Here is a 15,011-nt window from a genome sequence, read left to right on the forward strand (position 1 = left end):
TACCATGGCTGGATTTACACATGGCTGTGGTGGATTTTACCATGGCTGTGGTAGATTTACTTTACCATGGCTGTGGTTATTTTTACTGTGGTTACCATGGCTGTGGTTAATTTACTTTACCATGGCTGTGGTTGATTTACTTTACCGTGGCTGTGGTTAATTTACTTTGGTGACTTTGGTTACCGTGGCTGTGGTTACCATGGCTGTGGTTGATTTACTTTACCATGGCTGTGGTTAATTTACTTTACCATGGCTGTGGTTACCATGGCTGTGGTTGATTTTACTTTACCATGGCTGTGGTTACCATGGCTGGTTATCATTTTTACCATGGCTGTGGTTAATTTACTTTACCATGGCTGTGGTTAATTTATTTTACCATGGCTGTGGTTAATTTACTTTTACCATGGCTATGGTTAATGTACTTTACCATGGCTGGTTATTTACTTTACCATGGCTGTGGGTTACCATGGCTGTGGTTGATTCTTTAACATGGCTGTGGTTAATTTTCTTTTACCATGGCTGTGGTTAATTTACTTTACCATGGCTGTGGTTATTTTACTTTTACCGTGGCTGTGGTTAATGTACTTACCATGGCTGTGGTTACCATGGCTGTGGTTTTACTCATGGCTGTGGTTAATTTACTTTACCATGGCTGTGGTTGATTTACATTTTACCATGGCTGTGGTTAATTTACTTTACCATGGCTGTGGTTAATTTACTTTTACCATGGCTGTGGTTGATTTACTTTACCATGGATGGTTAATTTACTTTACCATGGCTGTGGTTAATTTACTTTACCATGGCTGTGGTTAATTTACTTTACCATGACTGTGGTTAATTTACTTTACCATGGCTGTGGTTGATTTACTTTACCATGGCTGTGGTTACCATGGCTGTGGTTACCATTTAGTTTACCATGGCTGTGGTTGATTTACTTTACCATGGCTGTGGTTGATTTACCATGTGGCTGTGGGGATTTACTTTACCATGGCTGTGGCTTGGTTTACCATGGCTGTGGTTAATCACTGTTTACCATGGCTGTGGTTACGTGACTGCCAGGTTACCATGGCTGTGGTTACCATGGCTGTGGTTAATTTACTTTACCATGGCTGTGGATGATTTACTTTACCATGGCTGTGGTCACCATGGCTGTGGTTAATTTACTTTACCATGGCTGTGGTTAATTTACTTTACCATGGCTGTGGTTAATTTACTTTACCATGGCTGTGGTTAATTTACTTTACCATGGCTGTGGTTGATTTACTTTACCATGGCTGTGGTTGATTTAGCCTTTACCATGGCTGTGGTTAATTTACTGTTTACCATGGCTGTGGTTGATTTACTTTACATGGCTGTGGTTACCATGGCTGTGGTTGATTTACTTTACCATGGCTGTGGTTAATTCACTTACCATGGCTGTGGTTAATTTACTTTACCATGGCTGTGGTTGATTTATTTTACCATGGCTGTGGTTAATTTTACCATGACTGTGGTTAATTTACTTTACCATGGCTGTGGTTACCATGGCTGTGGCTGATTTACCATGGCTGTGGTTGATTTACTTTACCATGGCTGTGGTTACCATGGCTGTGGTTAATTTACTTTACCATGGCTGTGGTTGATTTACCATGGCTGTGGTTGATTTACCATGGCTGTGGTTAATTTACCATTTGGTTTACATGGCTGTGGTTATTTACTTTACCATGGCTGTGGTTACCATTTACTTTACCATGGCTGTGGTTGATTTATGGCTGTGGTTACCATGGCTGTGGTAATTTACTTTACCATGGCTGTGGTTGATTTACTTTCACCATGGCTGTGGTTGATTTACTTTACCATGGCTGTGGTTAATTTATTTTTACCATGGCTGTGGTTGATTTACTTTTACCATGGCTGTGGCTGTTAATTTACTTTACCATGGCTGTGGTTGATTTCCATTTACCATGGCTGTGGTTACCATGGCTGTGGTTGATTTGGTTACCATGGCTGTGGTTAATTTGGTTACCATGGCTGTGGTTACCATGACTGTGGTTGATTTACTTTACCATGGCTGTGGTGGATTTACTTTACCATGGCTGTGGTGGATTTACTTTACCATGGCTGTGGTCACCATGGCTGTGGTTAATTTACTTTACCATGGCTGTGGTTAATTTACTTTACCATGGCTGTGGTTGATTTACTTTACCATGGCTGTGGTTGATTTACTTTACCATGGCTGTGGTTAATTTACTTTACCATGGCTGTGGTTAATTTACTTTACCATGGCTGTGGTTAATTTACTTTACCATGGCTGTGGTTAATTTACTTTACCATGGCTGTGGTTGATTTACTTTACCATGGCTGTGGTTAATTTACTTTACCATGGCTGTGGTTAATTTTTTACCATGGCTGTGGTTAATTTGCTGTTTACCATGGCTGTGGTTCATTTACTTTACCATGGCTGTGGTTGATTTACTTTACCATGGCTGTGGTTAATTTACTTTACCATGGCTGTGGTTACCATGGCTGTGGTTAATTTACTTTACCATGGCTGTGGTTGATTTACTTTACCATGGCTGTGGTTAATTTATTTTTACCATGGCTGTGGTTAATTTTTTACCATGGCTGTGGTTACCATGGCTGTGGTTAATTTACTTTACCATGGCTGTGGTTGATTTACTTTACCATGGCTGTGGTGCTACCATGGCTGTGGTTGATTTACTTACCATGGCTGTGGTTACCATGGCTGTTTACCATGGCTGTGGTTAATTTACTTATCATGGCTGTGGTTACCATGACTGTGGTTAATTTACTTTACCATGGCTGTGGTTGATTTACTTTACCATGGCTGTGGTTACCAGTGGCTGTGGTTACCATGGCTGTGGTTACCATGGCTGTGGTTGATTTACTACCATGGCTGTGGTTAATTTACTTTACCATGGCTGTGGTTAATTTACTTTACCATGGCTGTGGTTGATTTACTTTACCGTGGCTGTGGTTAATTTACTTTACCGTGACTGTGGTTACCGTGACTGTGGTTACCATGGCTGTGGTTACCATGGCTGTGGTTACCATGGCTGTTTACTTTACCATGGCTGTGGTTACCATGGCTGTGGTTAATTTACTTTACCGTGGCTGTGGTTAATTTACTTTACCATGGCTGTGGTTAATTTTACTTTACCGTGGCTGTGGTTAAGATTTACCATGGCTTTACATGGCTGTGGTGGCTGTGGTTAATTTACTTTACCATGGCTGTGGTTAATTTACTTTACCATGGCTGTGGTTACCGTGGCTGTGGTTACCATGGCTGTGGTTAATGGCTGTGGTTTTACTTTACCATGGCTGTGGTACCATGATTTACTTACCATGACTGTGGTTAATTTACTTTACCATGGCTGTGGTTACCTGGCTGGTTACCATGGCTGTGGTTAATGGTTAATTTTACCATGGCTGTGGTTCATTTACTTTACCATGGCTGTGGTTCATTTACTTTACCATGGCTGTGGTTAATTTACCGTGGCTGTGGTTACCATGGCTGTGGTTAATTTACTTTACCATGGCTGTGGTTAATTTGCTACCATGGCTGTGGTTCATTTGGTTACCATGGCTGTGGTTAATTTGCTACCATGACCACTGTGGTTAATTTACTTTACCATGGCTGTGGTTACCATGGCTGTGGTTGATTTACTTTACCATGATGCCATGACTGTGGTTAATGGCTGTGGTTACCATGGCTGTGGTTACCATGGCTGTGGTTACCATGGCTGTACTTTACCATGGCTGTGGTTACCATGACTGTGGTTAATTTGCTTTACCATGGCTGTGGTTAATTTGCTTTACCATGGCTGTGGTAGATTTACTTTACCATGGCTGTGGTCACCATGGCTGTGGTTAATTTACTTTACCATGACTGTGGTTAATTTCATTTTACCATGGCTGTGGTTGATTTACTTTACCATGGCTGTGGTTACTATGGCTGTGGTTAATTTACTTTACCATGGCTGTGGTTATGGCTGTGGTTGATTTACTTTACCATGGCTGTGGTTAATGTACTTTACCATGGCTGTGGTTACCATGGCTGTGGTTAATTTACTTTACGTGGCTGTGGTTAATTTACTTTACCGTGGCTGTGATTAATGTACTTTACCATGGCTGTGGTTACCCATGGCTGTGGTCACCATGGCTGTGGTTGATTTACTTTACCATGGCTGTGGTTAATTTACTTTACCGTGACTGTGGTTAATTTACTTTACCATGGCTGTGGTTAATTTACTTTACCATGGCTGTGGTTAATTTACTTACCATGGCTGTGGTTACCATGGCTGTGGTTACCATGGCTGTGGTTACCATGGCTGTGGTTACCATGGCTGTGGTTGATTTACTTTACCATGGCTGTGGTTACCATGGCTGTGGTTACCATGGCTGTGGTTGATTTACTTTACCATGGCTGTGGTTACCATGGATGTGGTTAAAATACTGCACTCATAACCTACTGATATCCTACTGTATGAAATGCAGGTAAAATACTGCACTCATAACCTACTGATATCCTACTGTATGAAACGCAGGTAAAATACTGCACTCATAACCTACTGATATCCTACTGTATGAAAGCGCAGGTAAAACACTGCACTCATAACCTACTGATATCCTACTGTATGAAACGCAGGTAAAACACTGCACTCATAACCTACTGATATCCTACTGTATGAAACGCAGGTAAAATACTGCACTCATAACCTACTGATATCCTACTGTATGAAACGCATGGTAAAACACTGCACTCATAACCTACTGATATCCTACTGTATGAAACGCAGGTAAAACACTGCACTCATAACCTACTGATATCCTACTGTATGAAACGCAGGTAAAACACTGCACTCATAACCTACTGATATCCTACTGTATGAAGCATAGGTAAAACACTGCACTCATAACCTACTGATATCCTACTGTATGAAACGCAGGTAAAACACTGCACTCATAACCTACTGATATCCTACTGTATGAAACGCAGGTAAAACACTGCACTCATAACCTACTGATATCCTACTGTATGAAACGCAGGTAAAACACTGCACTCATAACCTACTGATATCCTACTGTATGAAACGCAGGTAAAACACTGCACTCATAACCTACTGATATCCTACTGTATGAAGCGCAGGTAAAACACTGCACTCATAACCTACTGATATCCTACTGTATGAAACGCAGGTAAAATACTGCACTCATAACCTACTGATATCCTACTGTATGAAACGCAGGTAAAACACTGCACTCATAACCTACTGATATCCTACTGTATGAAGCGCAGGTAAAACACTGCACTCATAACCTACTGATATCCTACTGTATGAAACGCAGGTAAAACACTGCACTCATAACCTACTGATATCCTACTGTATGAAACGCAGGTAAAACACTGCACTCATAACCTACTGATATCCTACTGTATGAAACGCAGGTAAAACACTGCACTCATAACCTACTGATATCCTACTGTATGAAACGCAGGTAAAACACTGCACTCATAACCTACTGATATCCTACTGTATGAAACGCAGGTAAAATACTGCACTCATAACCTACTGATATCCTACTGTATGAAACGCAGGTGGTCTGTGAACACTGGAGAGCCACAGGGTGTGCAGGCTTTTGACACAACCCTGCTCAAACACACCAGAGTCAGCTTATCAAGGTCCTGTTGAGCACCTGGTTTTTAAAAAATACTTTGTTGTGTGTTCGAGCAGGGCAGGAGCAAAAGCCTGCACCCTCTGTAGCTCCGCTGTAATCTCCTGGAGGAAGGTTGGCCAACCTGCTACATTGCAAGTACAGCCAAATAATGTATGTCTTTATTTAAGTCCCTCTTTCAATGAAGCAGGGATCAAATGGCTAAGGTGGGTCAGGTAGATAAGATATTTATCTATTTGTAAGGTTCAAATATTCAGTGTTCAGCGGAGGTCTTGAAAGCGTAGTCAGAATTACATGGTCAGTATTGAATAGAGGAGTTTCCTAGACAATTCTGAGTGCTTGAGGGCCGGTTTCATATCCGGGGTACCCAGCATTGGTTTCAACGGCTGTGCACCCTGATCAGCTGCGTGTCGGCCATTTGCGGTCGTACGTGAGGGCCCGGTTGAATGTTATTTTAGGACATTGGACGTGATGACATTAATACATGCTAATATTTGATCCTTAAGAGTCCGTTGAAGCACCAATGTCAATTCGAGTAATACAATAAAAATATCCTCATCAAAGAGAGATGTTTGTTTTGCATATGGGTTATGTTTCCATCCACTATTACATCCGCTTACGTAGACTTCTTCTTATCTGTGGTATGTACGGCTGGCAGCTGTGTTCGTCAGACCATGACACACACAAACTCTCTGGAAAGGGGGGAGACTCTACGAATACTATTGTGTTCTCCATTTCACTCTACGAATTTCGACAAGTATCATGGACACATCTGAAAGTAACCCATACAAACCTCTTGTTTCTTTGTGGTTTGTCTTCTCAGGCTCTGTCTCGTGTTTGTCTCGCTGTGGTTTGTCTCGTGTTTGTCTCTCGCTCTGTCTCGTGGTTTGTCTCTCGTGGTTTGTCTCTCTCAGCTCGTGAGTAACCTATAAACTGCCCATAAACGGTTAGATTAGTTGAGGGTAAAGTAGCTAGGATAACCAGCCAAAGTACACTGTTTTGAATTGGCTTTTTAGTTAGTCTGTATAATAATTCTACCTGCTGTGCAAATTTCTTTCTCTGTCTCTGTCTCTCATGCTCTGTCTCTCATGCTCTGTCTCTCATGCTCTGTCTCTCATGCTCTGTCTCTCATGCTCTGTCTCTCATGCTCTGTCTCTCATGCTCTGTCTCTCACATGCTCTGTCTCTCATGCTCTCATGCTCTGTCTCTTATGCTCTGTCTCTCATGCTCTGTCTCTCATGCTCTGTCTCTCATGCTCTCATGCTCTGGTCTTATGCTCTGTCTCTTATGCTCTGTCTCTCATGCTCTGTCTTCATGCTCTGTCTCTCATGCTCTGCCTCTCATGCTCTCATGCTCTGTCTCTTATGCTCTGTCTCTTATGCTCTGGTCTCTTATGCTCTGTCTTTCTTATGCTCTGTCTCTATGCTCTGTCTCTTATGCTCTGTCTCTTATGCTCTGTCTCTTATGCTCTGTCTCTTATGCTCTGTCTCTCATGCTCTGTCTCTCATGCTCTCATGCTCTGTCTCTATGCTTTGTCTCTCGCGTTTCTGATGTTTGTCTCTGATGCTCTGTCTCTGATGCTCTGTCTCTGATGCTTTTGTCTCTGATGCTCTATCTCTGATGTTTGTCTCTTCTGCTCTGTTCTCTTTGTTTCTCGTTTTCATGTTTCTCTCATGCTCTCTCGCTCTTATGCTCTGTCTCTGATGCTTTGTCTCTGTCTCTATGTCGGTTCTCATGCTTTGTCTCAATCTCTGATGCGCCTCCAGAGGTAAGACTTGATACAGTTCTGATCAGAGTAGACTAATTGTTTTGATAAAGGATTTTCTTTTTGCGTGACTTTATTTTTTTTACTTGTCCATTCAGACAATTTAAATCTATTCATCTTGTCCGACCATTTGTTTGTTTGTTTTTTTTACTTGCCCAAGGCGGACAAGCGTTTTATGTCGATCCCTGTCAGTCAAGTGTTCATCAACAAAGTCATACTAACTGTGGTGGTTTAGTGACACACTTGAGAAAAGGGGGTGAGACTGTGTTGTCATTTAAAAAATGTCCTGACCTGCACCTGATGATGTTAGGTTTCATTTTGTAGTTATTCCTCATCAGGTAAACTATTCATTACGCTGTCTGTCCATTCTCTTTTCTCTCAAGAGTTTGTGTAGCTCACAGTCAACATTAAGAAAAGTGATGTATTTAGGGCTCTGAGTGGGCGCAGCGGTCTAAGGCACTCCATCCCAGTGTTAGAGGTGTCGCTACGGATCCTGTTTCGATCTCGGGCTGTATCACAAACGGCCGTTTGGGAGTCCCATAGGAGGTGCACAATTGGCCCAGTGCCATCCGGGAGGCTGTCATTGTAAAATCAAAATCGATTTACCAACCAATATCTCTCTTTCTCCTCTTCTTCCAGACTGTCTCTCTGCCGGGTCAGGGTGGTCGTCCTGAGTCTCCTGTCTACACTAACCTGCAGGAGCTGAAGATCTCTGGGACCAGCCTGCCCCCCGACCCCCTCCAACTTCCACAGCATGTCCCTGGGTGACTGGGAGGCCCACAAGGTCTGTACTACTACCGTCATGGATTGTGTAACTTCGCTATCGTCTCCGTGTGCGTCCCAAATGGAACCCTATTACATATTTAGTGCACTACAGGGCCCATAGGGCACTGGTCAAAGTAGTGCACTAAATGTGGGAGTAAAGGTGCCATTTGGGAATGATTGTTATTGATGTTGTCTGATCTGTGTTTATATGTCATTTTACTGTTTTTAACCACGGGACGAAGACAAAATGTCCATTTGATTTAAATATTGTAATGGACAAAGATTTTGAATTCCATTTGAAGGACCAGAGCGGCAGACAGTTCTACTTCAACCGTTCCACCAGGAGAGGACATGGAAACCTCCCGAGCCAGAGACGCCAGTAGTGGCAGCTTGGGCAGAGATCCACAGCAATAGCACTGGAGACGGGTGTGTACTGGGACATGTGTTGACACACACACACTTACTCAAATACACACACGCTCGCACACACACTTACTCAAATACACACACTTACTCAAACACACACGCACGCTCACGCATGCACACACATACACACACACACACACACACACTACACACACACACACACACACACACACACACACACTTACTCAAACTCACACATTTACTCAAACACACACTCAAACACACATAGGTATAGAAACAAGCAAATTCAAACACATTTATGAAAAGTCATGAGGTGTATGTGCTTGTGTTCTCAAACACGCCCGTCAAACACATTAGACAGAAAGAATCACTGCTGCATTCTGGCAGGATCACGGTACATTTTGTTCTCTAGAATGATGATAATAAGCACCACACTGCCACCTTGTGGCCAGATGCAGTCAGTGCTCCTCAAACTGGGAAACTGGTCCCAGCCTCATTGGTTTGCTGTTACTGCAGCAGTACATGTTTGTGTTCTGCTGTGTCCTCTGTCTGGTACACCCAGTAACCGTGTTCAGACTGAGTGTTTCGATGTTCCTGCCGTCTTCAACTCTCTGTGCGTCACACCCCTGGGTTCAAATACTATTTACCTGTGCTTGATTTCATTTTCCTGGCTTAATGCACTTTATGGGAAACTCCACTCAAATACAATCTCTTGTCATTTTCTTCATTTATCCAGTGATGATAAAACCCACAAGTGTTTTGCATGTCAGCAGTCAAGGTTTTAAGACTTTCAAGAAGTGAAGTGTCACCGATCACATCCTCATGATGAAGAAGACATGCAGCACATTTTGGGAGTGTATTTTTAAGCTGGGTTTTCCTTTAAAGGGGTACTTCAGGCCTCCCCGTCACGGATCATCTAAACATCTAGGCCTCGTTTCCCAGCTGTGATGTAACTTAAAGGGGTACTTCAGGATTTTGGCAATGAGGCCCTTTTATCTTCCTCCCCAGAGTCAGATGAACTTGTGGATACCATTTGTCTCTTTGACCAGTACGAAGCCAGTTAAAGGGGCCTCATTGCCAACATCCCAGACGAGAACAGATGTTCCAGTATTTGAACCCAGGACTGGTGCTTTACTGTGTTGTAAATGTCTCGTTCTTAGAGTACTGTGATTCATGATGATTGGTGCTTTCTATTCTCTGTGCATACGTAATTCAATGGTGATTGGTCCTTCTCTCGCTGTATTTATCTCTGACCCTCTCCTCCCTCTCCCGTTTCCCTCCCTCTCCGTTTCCCTCTCTGTCCCGTTTCCCTCTCTGTCCCCCGTTTCCCTCTCTGTCCCGTTTCCTCCTGTCCCGTTTTCCCTGTCCGTTTCCCTCTCTGTCCCGTTTCCCTCCCTGTCCGTTTCCCTGCCCTTTCTCTCTCTCTGCCCCGTTTCTCTCCCTCTCTGCCCCGTTCCCTCCCCTCTCTCCCTCTCTGTCCCGTTTCCCTCCTCTCTCCCTCTCTGTCCCGTTTCCCTCTCTGTCCCGTTTCCTGTCTCTCTGTCCCGTTTCCCATTTCTCTGTCCGTTTCCTCCTGTCCGTTTCCCTCCCTCTCCCTCTCTGTCCCGTTTCCCTCCCTGTTCCGTTTCCCTCCCTCTCTCCCTCTCTGCCCCGTTTCTCTCCCTCTCTGCCCTGTTTCCCTCCCTCTCTCCCTCTCTGTCCCGTTTCCCTCCCTCTCTGTCCCGTTTCCCTCCCTGTCCCGTTTCCCTCCCTAATCATAGACGACTCCGCCGCTCTCTCTCTCCCCGTCCTTCCTTCCTCTCCTCTCGCTGTCCATTGGTCCGTTCCAGCCTCTGTTGTTGGAGGACAACTGCCACAGCACGTATTCTAGCCAATCAGACAGCCAGTCGGCTACCCGCCCGGGGTTGGTCAGAAGAGCTGGATGAGCATGGACACACTCTGTATGTCAGTGATTATACTAATGAGAAGGTACCGGGGTCTCTTTCTGTTGATCTCTCTCTCTCTCTGTTGATCTCTCTCTCTCTGTTGATCTCTCTGTTGATCTCTCTCTCTGTTGATCTCTCTCTCTCTGTTGATCTCTCTCTCTCTGTTGATCTCTCTCTCTCTGTTGATCTCTCTCTCTCTGTTGATCTCTCTCTCTCTGTTGATCTCTCTCTCTCTCTGTTGATCTCTCTGTTGATCTCTCTCTCTCTGTTGATCTCTCTCTGTTGATCTCTCTGTTGATCTCTTTCTCTCTGTTGATCTCTTTCTCTCTGTTGATCTCTCTCTCTCTGTTGATCTCTCTGTTGATCTCTTTCTCTCTGTTGATCTCTTTCTCTCTGTTGATCTCTCTCTCTCTCTGTTGATCTCTCTGTTGATCTCTCTCTCTCTCTGTTGATCTCTCTCTCTCTGTTGATCTCTCTCTCTCTGTTGATCTCTCTGTTGATCTCTTTCTCTCTGTTGATCTCTCTCTCTCTGTTGATCTCTCTGTTGATCTCATTCTCTCTGTTGATCTCTTTCTCTCTGTTGATCTCTCTCTCTCTGTTGATCTCTCTCTCTCTGTTGATATCTCTGTTGATCTCTCTCTCTCTATTGATCTCTCTCTCTCTGTTGATCTCTCAGTTGATCTCTCTCTCTCTCTATTGATCTCTTTCTCTCAGTTGATCTCTCTCTCTCTGTTGATCTCTCAGTTGATCTCTCTCTCTCTATTCTCTCTCTCTATGTTGATCTCTCTCTGTTGATCTCTCTCTCTCTGTTGATCTCTCTCTCTCTCTGTTGATCTCTCTCTGTTGATCTCTCTCTCTCTGTTGATCTCTCTCTCTCTGTTGATCTCTGTTGATCTCTCTCTCTCTGTTGATCTCTCTCTCTCTGTTGATCTCTCTTTCTCTGTTGATCTCTCTTTCTCTGTTGATCTCTCTTTCTCTGTTGATCTCTCTCTCTCTCTGTTGATCTCTCTCTCTCTCTCTGTTGATCTCTCTCTCTCTCTCTGTTGATCTCTCTGTTGATCTCTCTCTCTCTCTCTCTCTGTTGATCTCTTCTGTTGATCTCTCTCTCTGTTGATCTCTCTCTCTCTGTTGATCTCTCTCTCTGTTGATCTCTCTGTTGATCTCTCTCTCTCTCTGTTGATCTCTCTCTCTCTCTGTTGATCTCTCTCTCTCTCTGTTGATCTCTCTCTCTCTCTCTCTGTTGATCTCTCTCTCTCTCTGTTCTCTCTCTCTCTCTGTCGATCTCCCTCGGCTGATTTACAGACGTCTGTACTGTCACGTGGAATGTCTATATTTCACTTAGACTTGACCACACTACTATCACATGTTTAGCATGGCTCATAGACCGCTGACAAAGAGACATTTATGTCTTTTTGAACGTCATGGTCTAGTAACCTGGTGTATCTCATCTCCGTGTGTGTCTGTCAGTGGATAAAGCACGTGGATGAACAGGGCAGACCATACTACTACAGTGCTGATGGCTCCAGGTCAGAGTGGGAGCTGCCCAAGGTACGGCCCTCTACACTACCTCACTGTTTCAGTTCAATGGTTTCCTTGATTGTCCCCCAAGTTATTCAGGTTTATTACTCTCCTCTCTGCAGTACCAACACTCCCCCTCCCTCCCCTCTCTGCAGTACCAACACTCCCCCTCCCTCTCCTCTCTGCAGTAACCCTCCCCCTCTCTCCTTTCCAGTACCACTCCTCCCTCCTCTCTCCTTTCTGCAGTAAACAACACTCCCCCTCCTCTCTCCTCTCTGCAGTATAACACTCCTCCCTCCTCTCTCCTCTGCAGTACCAACACTCCCCCCTCCTCTCCTCTCTGTAGTGCCAACCTCCTCCTCCTCTCCTCTCTCTTGATTCCTCCTCCTCCCTCCTCTCTCCTCTCTGAAAACCAACACTCCTCCCTCCTCTCTCCTCTCTGAAAGGGTATAACACTCCCCCTCCCCCCACCCCCTCCTCTTCCTCTCTGCAGTTAACACTCCCTCCTCTCCCCTTCTCTGCAGAAACCTTAACACTCTCCTCCTCCTCTGAAGTACCAACACTCCCCTCCTCCCCTCTCCTCTCTGCAGCACTAACCTCCCTCCTTCTCTCCTCTCTGAGCACCAACACTCCTCCCTCCTCTCTCTTCTCTGGTAATTAACACTCCCCTCCTCTCTCCTCTCTGTGAAAATTAACCTCCCTCCCTCCTCTGTGAAAATTGCCAACACTCCCTCCCTCTCCTCTCTGCAGCATTAACACTCCCCTCCTTTCTCCTCTGCAGAAAATTCACACTCCCCCTCCTCTCTTCTCTGCCAGAAAATCTAACACTGCCTCCCTCCTCCTCTCTCCTCTCCAGTGCTAACCTCCCCTCCTCCTCCCCTCTCTGTAGTACCCAACACTCCTCCTCTCTCCCTCTCCCGGTACCAACACTCCCCCTCCTCTCTCCCTCTGTAGTACCACACTCCCCCTCCTCTCTCCTCTCTGCAGTGCCAACCTCTCTCTCCTCTCTGCAGTATAACACTTCTCCCTTTCTCCTCTCTGCGGTGCCAATGACTCCCTCTCCTCTCTCCTCTGTAGTTAATTAACATCCTCCTCCTTCTCCTCTCTGCAGTACCAACACTTCTCCCCTCTCTCTCTCTCTGAAAATTAACACTCCCCTCTCCTTCTCCTCTCTGCAGTGCCAACATTCCATCTCCCTCTCCTCTCTGAATTAACACTCCCCCTCCTCTCTCCTCTCCCAGTACACAAACCTCCCTCTCCTCCTCTCTGCAGTTACCACTCCTCCCTTCCCTCTCTGAAAACACTCCCCTCTCCTTCTCTCCTTCTGCAGAAAATTAACCTCCCCTTCCTCTCTCCTCTCTGCAATTAACACTCCCTCTCCTCTCTCCTCTCTGAGTACCAACACTCCCCCTCCTCTCTCCTTTCTGTAGTGCCAATGACTCTCCTCCTCTCTCCTCTCTGCAGTACCAACACTCCCCCTCCCTCTCCTCTCTCTCTCTGCAGTACCAACACTCCTCCCTTCCCCCTCTCTCCTCTCTGAAAATTTCACTCCCTTCCTTCTCCTTCTGTAGTATTACTGACTTTCTCCTCTCAGAAAATTAACACTGACCCCCTCTCCTCTCTCCTCTTCTGCAGAAAATTAACCTCCCTCCCTCTCCTCTCTGTGAAAAATTAACCTCCTTCCTCTCCTCTCCCTCTGCGGTATTAACACTCCTCCTTCTCTCCTCTCTGGTGCCAACACTCCCCTCTCCTCTCTCCTCTCTGAAAACCACTGACTCCCTCTCCTCCTCTCTTCTCTCTGTAGTGCAATTAACACTCCCCTCCTCTCCTCTCCAGAAAATTATAACCTCCCCCTCCTCTCTCCCCTTCCTCAGAAAACACTCACTCCTCCCTTCTCCTCTCTGTAAATTAACATTCCCCCTCCTCTCTCCCCTTCTCTGTAGTAACCAACCTCTCCTTTCTCCTCTCTGTAGTATCAACCTCCCCCCCCTCTCCTCTCTGTACCAACACTCCCCTCCTCTTCCTCCCAGTACCACACTCCTCTCTCTCTCCTCTGCAGTAATTAACACTCCCCCTCCTCTCCTCTCTGCAGTAATTAACACTCCCTCTCCTCTCTCTCTCTGCAGTGCCAACACTCTCCCTCCTCCTCTCCCCTCCTCTCTCTCCTCTCTGCAGTAAATTAACACTCCCCCTCCTCTCTCTCCTCTCTGTAGCCAATGACTCTCCTCTCTCCTTCTCTGAGTGCCAACACTCCTCCTCTCTCCTCTTCTCTGCAGTTATAACACTCCTCCTCTCTCCTCTCTGCGGTATTAACACTCCCCTCCTCTCTCCTCTCTGCGGTGCCAACATTCCCCTCCTCTCTCCTCTGTAGTACCAATACTCCCTCCTCTCTCCTCTCTGCAGTACCAACACTCCCCTCTCCTCTCTCCTCTCTGCAGTACCAACACTCCCCTCTCCTCTCTCCTCTCTGCAGTACCAACACTCCCCCCCTCTACCTGGTGGAGGAGACCGGACCCCTAAGAGCCACAGTCTGGATAGGAAACATGTGGAGCCCATCGTCCTGACCAAGTGGGCAAACAGCAGCAACGTGCTGGACGCCAACGACAAGGTGAGACAGACGCCCTGTCACGGCCCGCTCAGCCACTCTGGTTGTGTCTCAAATGTTACTCCCTATATAGTCCACTGTTTTTGAACAGGACATGTAGGAGTGGTCTCTGGTAGTAGTGCACTATGTGAAGGATAGGATGCTATTTGGGATGCAGACTGGAAATAGTGACTGAGATGCAGCAGAGTCATTTGAGAAGTGTGTAGCCTGTTGCTAATATCCATCTCCAGATCTCCGCAGCAAAACGGATGCACTTCCTACAACTCTAATTCCATAGCTATCGTTTCTCTTCCAACCAGGTCTCTGAAGTATCTTGTCCTGTGAGTGTGTTTAGGATGCCAGGTTCCCTGTGTGTCAAACACACCCGGCG

At 45.5% G+C, this 15,011-nt stretch overlaps 2 long non-coding RNA genes across 3 annotated transcripts; both read left to right on the forward strand.

Moving 5' to 3' along the window:
• The first annotated feature begins 4,606 nt into the window (after nucleotides 1-4,606).
• LOC127919305 (uncharacterized) lies at nucleotides 4,607-5,623 on the forward strand. 2 transcript variants are annotated; one of them, XR_008102523.1, is made up of 3 exons: nucleotides 4,607-4,698; nucleotides 4,900-5,099; nucleotides 5,300-5,623. It is a non-coding gene; the product is annotated as an uncharacterized LOC127919305 (long non-coding RNA). The 2 variants fall into 2 exon arrangements; XR_008102522.1 differs by lacking the exon at nucleotides 4,607-4,698 and adding an exon at nucleotides 4,758-4,849.
• Nucleotides 5,624-10,490: 4,867 nt separating this feature from the next.
• On the forward strand, nucleotides 10,491-14,666 carry LOC127919304 (uncharacterized). The gene is made up of 3 exons (XR_008102521.1): nucleotides 10,491-10,561; nucleotides 11,986-12,066; nucleotides 14,510-14,666. It is a non-coding gene; the product is annotated as an uncharacterized LOC127919304 (long non-coding RNA).
• The last annotated feature ends 345 nt before the right edge of the window (nucleotides 14,667-15,011 follow it).

The sequence above is a fragment of the Oncorhynchus keta genome, unplaced genomic scaffold (genome assembly GCF_023373465.1).
Source record: "Oncorhynchus keta strain PuntledgeMale-10-30-2019 unplaced genomic scaffold, Oket_V2 Un_contig_16304_pilon_pilon, whole genome shotgun sequence".
Classification (NCBI taxonomy): Eukaryota; Metazoa; Chordata; class Actinopteri; order Salmoniformes; family Salmonidae; genus Oncorhynchus; species Oncorhynchus keta.